This window comes from Balaenoptera physalus, assembly GCF_965194825.1.
Source record: "Balaenoptera physalus genome assembly, chromosome: 4".
In the NCBI taxonomy this organism is placed as follows: domain Eukaryota; kingdom Metazoa; phylum Chordata; class Mammalia; order Artiodactyla; family Balaenopteridae; genus Balaenoptera; species Balaenoptera physalus.
In genome coordinates, this window is record NC_138891.1 from 128,084,362 (window position 1) to 128,097,560 (window position 13,199).

The window sequence follows — 13,199 nt, forward strand, 5'->3', positions numbered from 1 at the left end:
TCAAAACAACTAGAATAATGAAAATCGGTTTGGATTAATATAACCGTGAACATTTAGGCTTAAGGAGGCACGTGAATTAGGTTCCTTATGAGTCAAGTTGAGTGCCACAGAAAATCCAGGCTTGTTATTTTGTTTACAATTCCTTCGTTCTACAAATCTATCCATTTCAAGATGTAGGTTTAATAAATCTATCACTTGGTTCATTAAGTTGTCTAGGATTACTTGCAGCGTGGCCATTAAGACTTTTTAAAAATTCAGCTCATGTTTTAGGGAATTATACGCTAGTATAGCTCACAGAACTTTGTTTAAAATTCATATTTTTAAGACATGATATTCTCTTTTATTTCAGCTTTAGAGTCCTTCCCAAAACAGTAAAAAAAAAAAAAGCCTGCATAAAAATAAAATATTACTGATGTAGTAGCAGCTGATTCTGGGTTAAATGCGCCACCTCGTGGTTATATTAGGAAGTTTATTTTTAACTCGTAATTTAACGATAACACAACATTTGCCTTCTCCTTTTGTCCTTCTATATTACCGCTGCTGGCGGTGAGATTATCCATATTGTATATATAGATCCAAGATGATTGCGTGATATGGTGATTGCAGAAGCCATACTTCGGGGTATGCGGGAGACTCAGCCAATGACACTGGGTGCCACCTGGTAAAATATGACCAAATTGAATACAAGGTTAGTAGCCTGAAATCCTTACCTCTGTTCCTTTCCCAAGTCACTCTACACAGTAAATTCTCTGTGGTTATTCTACATACCATACAACTAAGCAGTGCATACAGTCCAGAAATAAAACCGACAGGTGTGTGAGTGCGCACGTGCGCACCAATGTGGGGCAGGAAGGACAAGGAATTACGGCCCTGAAGGTAAAACTAATTTAGTTAAAAAGTAATAAATAGTCCATGGCCTCTACTCTCAGAAAGCACCCCCAGCTGAGAATGCGGGCAGGAGGTGGGTCCTATCAACACCGAAAAACGCTCGCTAGCCCTTGCCCTGGGGGACGGGGAGGTGAAAAAGTGCCGCTTCTTCAGGTTGCTGCCGTATCTGGAGGTGTCAGCCTGCCAGAGTTCTTCCAGCACAGCCCTCTCTACGGTTGCTTTCTTCTTCCTCGCTTTTTTTGATGAAAAGACCTTTCCCCTGGCCCCTCCTCATTCAACTTCCAGCAGCTTAGTTCTCTTTTTGCCAGAAGCACTTCAGAGGTACATTTGGGGAAGGGGGGGCACATTAAATTTTAGCTAATATTATTGCGTTCAAAATTATGTTTCTGCTGCCTACTTTGTTGTTTTCTACCTTTAGTAAAATAGCTCCTGACAACAAGTTGAGTCATAATAGGCTCCCTTAGTTTAAGGAGAAGGGGGTGCGGTTTGTTCGTATTTATGGATCTCGGTGTCTTTTCCTTTGTAACGTAAGACTTGGAAGGAAGACCCAACCCTCCGAGCCTCTCGCCTGCTTTCTTTGCTGGGAGCACTCGGGCTGCTGACACCCAGTTCCCTGTGTGGGGAAAGTCATTCCTACAGTCCGTTTAACACCTTCAGCACAGGGAGAGGAGGAAATATTTTTGCTAAATTATTTATTTATTTTAAAACTGGTGTGTAACATAATGTCATGTTTGTAGAACATCAGACTGAGAAAATTATGACAGTCGGCAGTCTGGTTGAGACACTGCAGATGAAATGTGATGAGGATAAAAATATAGCATTTTTGGAACTTTAACCCTGTGCCCAGTGATTTGTTAAGAGCTTTCCAAGTATAAGCTTTTCTAGATGCACAGACATAGAAAACAAACTTATGGTTACCAAAGGGGAAATGGGGGGGAGGGATAAATTAGGAGGTTGGGATTAACATCCACACACTACTATATATAAAATAGGTAACCAACAAGGACCTACTGTATAGCACAGGGAACTATACTGAATATTTTATAATCACCTATAAAGGAAAAGAATCAGAAAAAGAATATATATATATATATGTAAAACTAACTGTGCTATACACCTGAAACTAACACAACATTGTAAATCAACTATACTTCAATTTTTTAAAAAAATGTACAAGCTCTTCTAATAACCACGATCCTATTAGGCGGGATGACTGTTGTCCCCATTTAACAAGTCAGGAAACTGAGGCACAGGGTGGGTGTAAAACTTGCCTAGTGTCATCCGGCTGGAAAGTGGTGGAGTCAGGAATTGAACCCAATGTCCTTCTGCCTTCAGCGTCCACGCCCTTCATCGCAAGCCTATCCTAGATTCTGTGGTAACGGCAGAAAATCAATTTGCCTCCAAACTGCTATTAATTCAACAAACACTTCTGAGCGCTGACTAAGTGTCCCGGTCCCACGATGAGCACTGAGGGTGCAGAGATGTATGACCCAATCCCAGCTGTCAAACTTCTGATGAGTAACTTTTGGACACAGCTGTGAGAACCTTCCAGCACCAGAGCTTTCCGCTCACCAAGCAGTTACAACAAATGGTGTCTAGACACCGCATACCATCGGACCGCAGCCTTCCCAGCAGTGAGGTCACACACCGCAGCCACTCACCGGCACGGAGGGTGTGTTGGCGGCGTCTCAGGCCTGCTCATTGGGACAGGTGCAGAGGGCGATGACAGCAGGCCACCCATGGAGCTCTGGCACGGAGAGGGAAGGCATGAGGAACAGGAGGAAGAAATAAGATGAAGCCTGAACTGCAGCGCAGGCAGTGATGGCTCGCGAACAAGAACACGTAGACGAAGGACCGTCCTGGGATGTACCAAGAAGAAAAAGTTGGTCATTTTTAGAATGGGAATTCTCTGATCTCTAAAGCAAACAGTAGAGTCACAGGAAATACATTCATATATACAGGCACAAACTTGCCAAGACAAGATAATTTACGCACATACGTGCGCACGCGCACCCCCCCCCCCAAAATCATGGTAGAAGCTCTGGCTCTTTCTAGGGAGTAGAGGGAGATGCTATTTCGGGGAAGGCTGTTTTGATAGTGGCATTTCAAATGGATAGACAAGGATTAGGGATAAAAATATATAAAATAACATCTCAATTGCCAATTAAGAGCTGGTTAGAAGAGATCCAGGAAAATGTTAAAGGGAAAGTAGGAGATTTAGGCTTTTCACTAAGAGAAGCAAATAAAGAAATAAATTTGACCCTCCTGGATTCTGAACGTATAAACTTCTTCAGCAGAATTTATCTAACATTGTAAACATTAGCAGGAAAGTTGTAGAATACCAAGAGGAATGAGAGAAAGCCACTTGATTCTGGGAATTTACAGTATATTGAAACAGGGCAAATGGTTGAGAAGTTGAGAAATGGACAAAGTTTTAGGGGAGAGACGTCTATTTTTATGTGAACTAGTGGATGTTAATTTGCTTTGACATGTGTAATAACTGATACTGAGTTTAAATCCTATAATTGCATGTAACATGAATTTCTGGTGTGATCTGTTATGATTTGATTGGGACTTTAAAAATAATAGACAGAGAAACATGGGTCTTAATGAGATGCTAAATATGAAAATAGTGTATATGTTTTATATTCTGCAACTTTTTTTAAAGTTAGGAACCAATAACAATTGCTTACCTAATCTAGGTATTTGCAATTAAACCATGAGTTGAACATCAGACACCTATTCATTTCCTTCTGCGTTAAAAGTTATCAGTAAATCAGGGACACTTAGAAGGTTTTAATAAGTCATCTTCCTTTATTTCAAAAGCTTGGACTTTGTATTTGTTATCATAAAATACCTGACAACTGCTCTGTCTCATTTGGATGTTGCAAGAATAAAATTAAGATAATATTCATGAAGTCTTTTGAGACTCTTGTTACAGAGATTTTAGATAAATGTTTCATTGTAATTAGAAGCTAAAGCAATCTGCTAAAGCCCCACAAAATTTATTTTTTATGGTAGAAATTTGAAAGTTATTTGGTTTCTGTTATAATTGTAATACTTAGATTAAACACACAAACGTCAGACAAATTAAAATTAAACTTATTTGCTAGTTTTTGTACTCATTTGTGTGTGTGTGTGTGTGTGTGTGTGTGTGTGTGTATTAGGATGAATAATGCCCCACAGAGATATGCAGGTCCTAATCTCTGTGAATGTTACTTTATATGGCAAAAGGGATTTTGCAGATGTGATTAAGTTAAAGATTTTGAGATGAGAAAATTCGGGTGGATTATCTTGGCAGGACCAGTGTAATCATAACAGGCCTTGTATTCAAGGATATATATATAAGAATTGGCTTATGTGATTCTAGAGGCTGAGAAGTGCAGACCTGAGAGAGTAGTTCTAGGAATAATCCAAAAACCTGAGAACCTGGAAAGCTGGTGGTATAAGTTCCCGTCCAAGTCTAAGTCCAAAGTTGGAGGAAGATGTTCAGGCTTGAAAAGAGACGGAGAGAGAAAATTCTTCCTAACTTAGACTTTTATTCTATCCAGGCCTTCAACTGATTGGATGAGGCCCACCCATTTGGGGGAGGGCAACCTGCTTTATTCAGTTGACTGATTCAAATGTTAATCTCACCCAGAAACACCCTGTAGACATACCCAGAAATCACGTTTAACCAAATATTTGGGCTGGGCACTCTGTGGCCCAGTCAATGTGACACATAAAATTAACCATCCCAGTCCTTGTAAAAGGGACGCAGGAGGATCAGAGCCAGTAGCAGATGTGAGGATGGAAGCAAGAGATTGAGTGATGTGAGGAAGGACAAAGAGCCAAGGAAGGCAGGCTGTGACTAGACTCTGAAAAAGCCTGGGCAATGGGTTCTCCCCTAGAGCCTGCTGGAGGAACCAGCCTTTCGGGTACTTTGTGAGACTGATTTTGGACTTCTGACCTCCAGAAGTGTAAGATATTAAATTTGTATGCTTTTAAGGCAGTAAACACTGGCAATTTTTTACAGCAGCCACTAAAAATGAAAATTGTGTGTGTGTATAATATATATGATATATATAAGTTTTTAATACTTATATTGTATTAATATTTATTATATATAATTATATGTATAATTCCTGTTTTTAAGACACTGAGGTACCATGGTGTGGTTTCTATAAAAACAAAGGTCAGCTGTCCTCCTCAAGGGCATTATCATTTGTGGAAACTTCCATTATTAATATTCTCTAGAACCCATCTGGAAATGCTCTTCATTGAGAAAAAAAGGCTTACTTATTCGGGGTAATATTGGCGTAAAAAACTCAGACACAAGTGTTTACTGAAACCACAACTGCGAAGAAGGTTGTAACTATTGACCATAAAGTGACCTCGGGCCTGGGTTCTCTAGACCCGTGCAGAAAGCAAGGACAGGCAGCTCTCAAGACAAATTTCCGGTTGAAAGAGTTCAACCTTAGGGTCTCCCCAGATGTTTTTCTTCCATACACATTCAGAAAACAACGCTAGGAAGTGTCTGGGTTCTAATATCCAACGTCTATTAAAAAGAAAAGAATATGATGTTAGAGTTACTTCTTGACTAACCGATAATAATGAAAGAATAGGTTAGGGTTTAATTTGAATTTTTAGGTCTCCCTAATTTTGGAGTAATTTTTAGGCTATTGTTAGCAATAGGTAGAAGAAGGCTGGAGGCTTTCATATGACCGAGCGCAAGACTGGTCCTGAAGTCTGCTTACGTCATTTCATTGGTGGGTTTCCTCAGAAAAAGTAGAATGTTCTGCAGACTGATAACAGTCCTCTGAAGTTGTGTGCTCGTGCAAGCTAACGAGAGTGGGCTGATAAATATCCAGGAATTTTTCAAACTGGTTGTTAAACCATTAGTAGATTACAATCAGCCATAGGGAGAGTATTTACAGCCCAGAAATTGCCAAAGCTACAAATGAGGGCTTTTTTTCCCCTCCTCCCAAGGAGCTGTTTACCTGCTTATCACTCTTTATTTCCCTTGTTTTCTTAAAAATAATCTTTCTTCTGTTCTCCCTGAGCAGTAAGACTTTTCAGTCTGGGACTTTGGGTCTTCTCACTGTAGTTTTTCTCTGATCACTGCTATTTCTTCTGGTCAGGGTTGATTTATGCTATAGACAGAAGAGACACCCTATAGTGCCTAGGGCCCGTGATACTTTCAGGGAATGTTTAATTTCTTTTGAATCAGATAAAAAATATGAATATAATAATACATACATACATAGTAATGAATTCACCTTGGATTAAATTTGTCTATATACCAGCATAGTCATAAAATATCATTTTTGATGTTCTTTTATGGAGACAAGGGACCACTAAAGCAAAGGTTCCTAGGACTCAACAATGTCCTAATGCAACCTTGTCCCCAGGCCCTCTTCAGCCACATGGCCCAGAGTTGATGTGGACATAAATCTGTTCTCTCAGTCACCCTCTCTTATAAATGATCACCGATATGGTAGAGTGCATGTTGGCAGAAACACCTCACATACCTTTGGGATGGGCACTACATTACCCCAGAAGCCTGAGTTCACTCTACATTTGCATGTCTCCCCCTGAATATATCTGTTTTTGACTAATATAGACTCACCATCTTGGATTGATTCTTTCAGAAAGACGTAAAGAGCAACAAAACCAATATTCAGATTCCAGTGAATAGAACATCCACTGCCTTTGTTTTATATTTCATATTCATGCTCAGTGGTTTTTTTTTTTTGCTAAGCTTGCAATCATTCAAGCCAATAGTAGAATTTCAATGAAATTTCCTGCTTCTTTTGATATTTTCTGGTTTATTCATATATATAAGTTCCCGTAGGATTTACATTTTTTTTCTTTTGTAAAGTAGAATTCTATCTTTACGAAAGTCTTGATAGTTGAACATTTATTAGGGGTGCCAGCTAGAGCTGATAACTTCGTGGTGGGTTTTGAAGGAAGTTGTAAAATCCCTCTTTCTCAGAAATAGCCACAAAAGAATCAGTCTTTTGGGTCACAATCTTTTTATCTCTATTCAAATCCTTTCTCCTCTCTCCTGACCCACTACCTCTTCATTCCCCCATCCCTTTATTCCATACAGGGATTACATCTCAAATTTGAATGTGCAAAGAATCCCTGGAGGAGCTTATTAAAAATGCAAATATTGGTACTCTACATCTAAGGATTCCAGTTCAGTAGGCTTAGGCTGGAGACTTGAACTCTACTTTATCTATCCTCCAGTTTTCTCTTGTTTCTGGAGGAAAAAAGTTTGTGACTTCAGTCAAAGAAATCTCTTACCACTAAATGTACAAAAGGAGTAACGTGAACATTTGCATCTTTTTTTCTGTAACATGACTAAGTTATTTTTATGCCCAGATTAGCAGAGGTTCCTTCTGTCCCTTATATACTCTGTTGATACTCATGTTTTAACTGCAAGAATGGCACAATAAGTGACTTTGAAAATGCTTTGTTTTTAGAATTCTTGATTTATAAACACTTTATATTTTTATTCATGAGAACTCTAGACAGGATTTGTACTGAATTAGTCTGCCATGACAAAATACCACAGACTGGATGGCTTAAACAACAGAAATTTGTCTCCTCACAGTTATAGAGGCTGAAAATCTGAAATCATCATGCCAGCATGGTTGTTTCTGGTGAGAACTCTTTCCTGGCTTGCAGATGGCTGCCTTCTCACTGTGTACTCACATGGCCTTTCCTTGGTGCATGCACATGGGAATAGAGAGAGAGGTCAAACTCTCTGGTGTCTATTCTTATAAGGACACTAACTCTATTGGATCAGGGACCAACTCTTATGAGCTTATTTACCATAACTACTTCCTTACTCCAAATACAGTCACACAGGGAATTAGAATTTCAACATATGAATTCCGGGGGGACGCAAACATCCAATCCACTCAGGGTACTAAATCAATACATAGAAATCATCAAAAGCCCATTGCCTTCTTCAGTCTTTCATTAGCTGCAGTAGTCAAGGTATATTCAATCCGTCCAAGAGCTATAGAAGCAGTGGCAAATCTTGTGAAAGCTTCAGCTGATTTCTTTTTAGGGTCTTCTTTAAGATTAATGATTTCTTATGCAGACTCTTCTACTGACAGAACACACCCCGAATTTCTCAGCTAGTTACATTCTTTCCCTTCACACATCACCACCCATTGCTGCAACACTCTAAGCCCGGAAGAAGGAGAATGCCATGATTGTTCACCTCTTAGGAAACTCTCCAAGTCCTGCAGAGACTCATTAGAGACTGCCTTGAGTATCTCTAATTTAACTTTGTTGATGGCTTAGCTTCAAAAGAAAAACTGAAAATTACCAAGCAGCTTATGTTATAACAGATCTGAGTTACCGAAATATAAGCCACTCCCCAAAATTAAATCAGTTCAAATCATGAATTTAATTGTCCTTGCCAGCTAGAAAAAGATAAAAGAGCAAATATTTACACTAAAAGTGAGCACGATTTGGGGCTAGTCCTTGACTTCAAATATTGTAGTGCTTCCTAACTTCTGTAGAAAAATCTTATGAAAACAAAATAAAGATTTTTTACATGCTTTTCTATTACTTAAGAAGATAGAGATCATAATTGTGGAGTTTAACAAAAATGCTTCAGGATATTATCTGTAACAGCAAAGATAAATCGGCAGTGATATTGACTCAACATTAGTGAGGTAATTTTAAGAGTATTTCCAAAGATGTTTGCAATACATGTCCTACCTACCAGCACCATAAGTTTGATAAGACTGTATAAATAAGAAATGAATACGAGTTACAGGAGCTATGAATATGTTTTGGTAATTGTTTATTCTCAGAATGGATTGAGAGCTTTCCTGGAGGCTCTGATATAATCAATACGCTCTGTCCTAAAGGATAGCACCCCATTAATCTGAGTGATTTCTCAGAACTGGAGCTTCAGTTGCACTTTTAGAAGCTATTCCAGCATTCTACATTCCAGCTGCCTCTGGATGGCATGGCGGGGGATTATCCTGGGTCACTCCTGTGATCTGGTTGTTAGCTATGTTGAGCAAGATTCCATGGCTGTGAATCAGGCTTCCAATAAGCCCCCAAATAGGAATGCTAGCTGAAGCTCTGCTCAGGAAAGGCAAACCAATATCTGACAGGGGTCTGTCCTGACAAACTGCTGTCCTCCATGACAGAAGGGGTCCAATGTAATTAACTCACCATCAAGAGTCTGGTTGATCTTCTTGAGGAACTGTGCTCTATCAGGGTGTGAAGGGTTGAATTGTGCCCACCCCCCCATCCCCCCAAAATTTCATGTGTTGAAGTCCTAATCTCCAGTATCTCAGAATGGGATCTTATTTGGAAATAGAGTCATTGTATATGTAGTTAGATAAGATAAGGTCATACTGGAGTAGGGTGGGCTCTTAATCCAATATGACTAGTGTCCTTATAAAAAGAAGTTTGCACACAGATACACAGAATGGACAGAGTGCTATGTGAAGATGAAGTCAGAGATCAGGGATGCTTCTACAAGCCAAGAAATGCCAAAGACTGCCAGCAAACCACTAGAAGCTGGGAGAGAGGCAGATTCGTCTTCATAGACCTCAGACGGAACCAATCCTGCCGACATCTTGATCTCAGGTACTAGCCTCCAGAACTGTGAGATAATACATTTCTGTTGGTTAAGCTGTTCAGTGTGTGATATTTTGTTATGGTTGCTCTAGCAAGCTAATACATCAGGATCTTACGGTTGGTTTCCTTTGTGGACCATTTGGACATTCAGGGGCAGCAGTAGCCAGATCTATTTTGGCACATGAGAGTCCAAGCTGTTGGGCTCCAATTCCGCCACCGTGACCATTCTGCCCATCATGCAGTACTGGGGTGACCAATGACAAAGACAGGTGGACATCACCAGCCAAGTCATTTTGTCTACTTGGTTGTTCAGTTCCTTTCCCACGGTGGGTGTTTTAATGATCTTTAACATTTAGTTCACACTTAGTATCCTCTCTCATCGGTTCTCCACAGGCCTCTACCTTAGACTTTCTTGTCTCTGTTCTCCCAGTGTTTTTCTTTCCAGGTCCTTGACCAGACATCTTTCCATTCCACTCAATGGAAATCTGTACATATTCTCACCTTGGGCCTCTTTTCTTTCCAAACAAAGCGAAAGACTTAGTGTACTGCTCACAGGTCAGTCTATTGGGAAGAATTTCCCTTTCTACTATTTTTCAAGGCCACCTTTATACGTATCTGTAATTCAGCCACTGCCCATTTTGGGCTTGTACCCATGTACTGAACCAATCCACCTATAAACAAAGCTTGGGCTTTTCCCTCATCTTTCAGCTGGTTTTACGGGTCCCTTCATGCAGCCCTGAGTGGAAGTCAGGGGAGGGGCACAGCTATGGGTAATATGGGGGTCTGAGACACCTGCGGCTCCCTCTGCCCTCTAGCCCTGCTTGGACTCATTCCAAGAATGCTATGTGCATCTTATTATAGTTTGCTGAGGAGCCTGTCTGACCCATTTATGACATGGTGGGTCTGAGAGAAGCCAGCTCATAGTGAGCATTTCTGGACACACATTCACTTGGTACTCCATGGTTGAGCACTTCATCTCTGCCAAGGCTCAGGAATAGGTCAAAAGCTATTTCTCAAAGACTGTAATTCTTTGTTATGAATGGCATGACCTTGTTTCACAAACCCAGGAAACTGTTGTTATTCTCCCAGTGGAACTTGTCATGAGTGCCACATTGCATCTTCTCCTACCAGTGACGTCTCCAACACCATGCAGGGCCCTTTCCTGCTCTGGTCCCAGCTCAAAGCTGGCAGCCTTCTTTGTTAGGCAGGAGGAATGCATTGTGTGCAGAACCCAAAGAGACCTGTCAGGCTCTGTGCTTCTTTCTTTGTGATAGAGGACGCAAGAGGCAGCAATCTGTCTTTAACTTTCAGTCCATCATTGTTCCTGACTACTGGACCCCTAACAATTTCTCTGAAGTGGCCAGTCCCTTCAGTCACTGAAGTGGCCAGTGGTATCTCCCATCCTCTGGAGCACATGCGTCTCACCAAGGCCTCCAGCACACCGGCCACTTCTTGCCTTTTCTATCCAATCAGCATGATACCATCAATGTAGTGAATAAATGTGGTATTCAGAGGTATGTCCAGGCATTCGAGATCTCTGTACCGTATTATGACTGAGGATAAGAGAGTTAACATAGCCTTGAGGAAAGGCTGTAAATAAATATTTTTTATCTGTCCCCAAAGAGTTCAGATCCTCTTTTAAAACTGGAAAGGAAAAGACTGAGTTTGCCAAATTAATGGTTGAGTACCGTGTTCTCTGGACCTTATTAACCTGCTCTAGCAGTTAAACCATGTCTGGCCCAGCAACTGGGTCACTGCTACTGCTCAGTGAAGTGTACACCAGTCTACAGGCATTCTCTGGGGTCCATCCATCTTCTGCAGGGTCTGGTCTGGAGAATTAAATGGATTTATGACAGGTGAAACCAACCCTGTACCCTTTAGGTCTTTATTCGTGTCTCTACCATTTCTCTGCAGATCCGATTCTGTTTCTGATTTACTATCTTGGCCAGTGTTGAGGGGAGTGGGGAGCAATTGCAGGTTTATGTTTGGCTTTCCCCACTCTGGTGGCTTTTACTTCATAGAGAAGAGACCTGATAGAAGAGTTACTCCAATTGCCATGTATATCAATTCCAATCATGCACTCAGGCACTGGGGAAATGGCTACTTAGTGGCCCATGGATGCACTGGGCTCGCTATAAGGCAGGACTCTATATATTACGTGGACCCATAGCCTCCCTACTCTAATGGCGGGGGGCACAATAATGCTTTGGGTCCTTGATCATCAATGTCAACCCATAACCTGCGTTCAACATTCTTCTAAATGTGTTTATATTTTCCTTTTCCCAGCATACTATGACCTGAGGAGGTGGACATAGATCCCTTGAGGCTAAGACTTAGGGGAATAGTTATGGCATATGCTCGCCATGGTGTTCCAGGGCTCTTCCCTGTAGGGTCTCACCCACTTCTTCGATCAATAAATTGTGGGATCTTTGCAAGAGGTCATTTTTTTTTTGAAACTATGATTATCTTCCTGTTCTTCAGTTCTTGTTCCTTTGGTTTTAGATCTCAAACAACATCTGTTGACTGCCTGTCTACCTTGCCCCTAGAAACACAAACATGTTGGTTAAACAGCTCCAAGACTTTCAGTGGATCATGGTCCCTTGTTTGTCCTTCCACCCTGCTGCTCACTTTAGTAATTGTGGCCTCTTGGTTTGTGGCCATCAAGTGCTTCCATCTGGTCTCTACTTCTTCAGGGTCCATCATCTCCATGGATATTAATTACCCTAGCTTTGTGACTACAACTCCTACTACCATTCCTGGCCTGCAGAGGAGGCCACAAGAAAATTCTTAGTGATGCTTGTGCCCCCTATCACCATCACATTCCTGATGGCCTTGGTGAATGGTGGGTCCTCTCTCCTCTCCTGGGTCCTGTTGGTGTCTGGCATTGCAACATATAGCCATTACAGCATACCCTCTTCTCAGCACCCATATTCCCTTCTCTGATATGTTCCAGGGCAAATCAGACATTTCCACTTCATTGAGATTTGGCTGTCATTTTATTCCAGGTTTCTAAAAGTAACCCTAGCAAAATTTGCCCTACCTCTGAAGTAGATGGTTGAATTTTAAATGCTAAGTCCCAGAGCAATGACTCCCCAAGTCAAGGAGTTCTTGCTTATCCAGTCTTAATTTCTGGTTCCCTTGATCAAGTACCCTTAAAATCCAATCTCAGTGTACTCCCTTATCTCTGACCAGTATGTGCCAGTTAATTCCAGCAATTCTTTCATCATATAGTCTCTTTCCTCTTTTATCAGGACCATCAAATCCCTAGCTCTTTTAGGCTGGGATTTGACAGTAGTTACCGACCTAGTGTCCAGGAGAGAAGACGGGGCATCTCCTGACAGGAAATCTGTTGTGCTGTAGTGGAGAGGTTTCTGTAGATATTCTAGCACAGTGGAAGTATTAGCTCTCACCAAAGAAAGATGGGCCACCTCTGCAAGCCCAGAGGGTCCAGAGGAGGATGCTTGGTAAACATCATCAGCAGCATCCATCCAGATGTCTCTAGCTCATGTTCCAGAATTCCAGAATTTTCCCTCCAGGGCCTTGACTTTCATATAACAGCTTGCTTTGGCTGAGTGTTTTGATATCCCTGAGCTCAGAGACTTGGATCCTTTGGTCTTCCACCTGCTGCGCTAATGGTCTGTCTTTCCACTGAAGGAGATGAGGACTGTTTTGTGAGCTCCCACCTAAACTCCATCTCTCACACTTAGCCACTA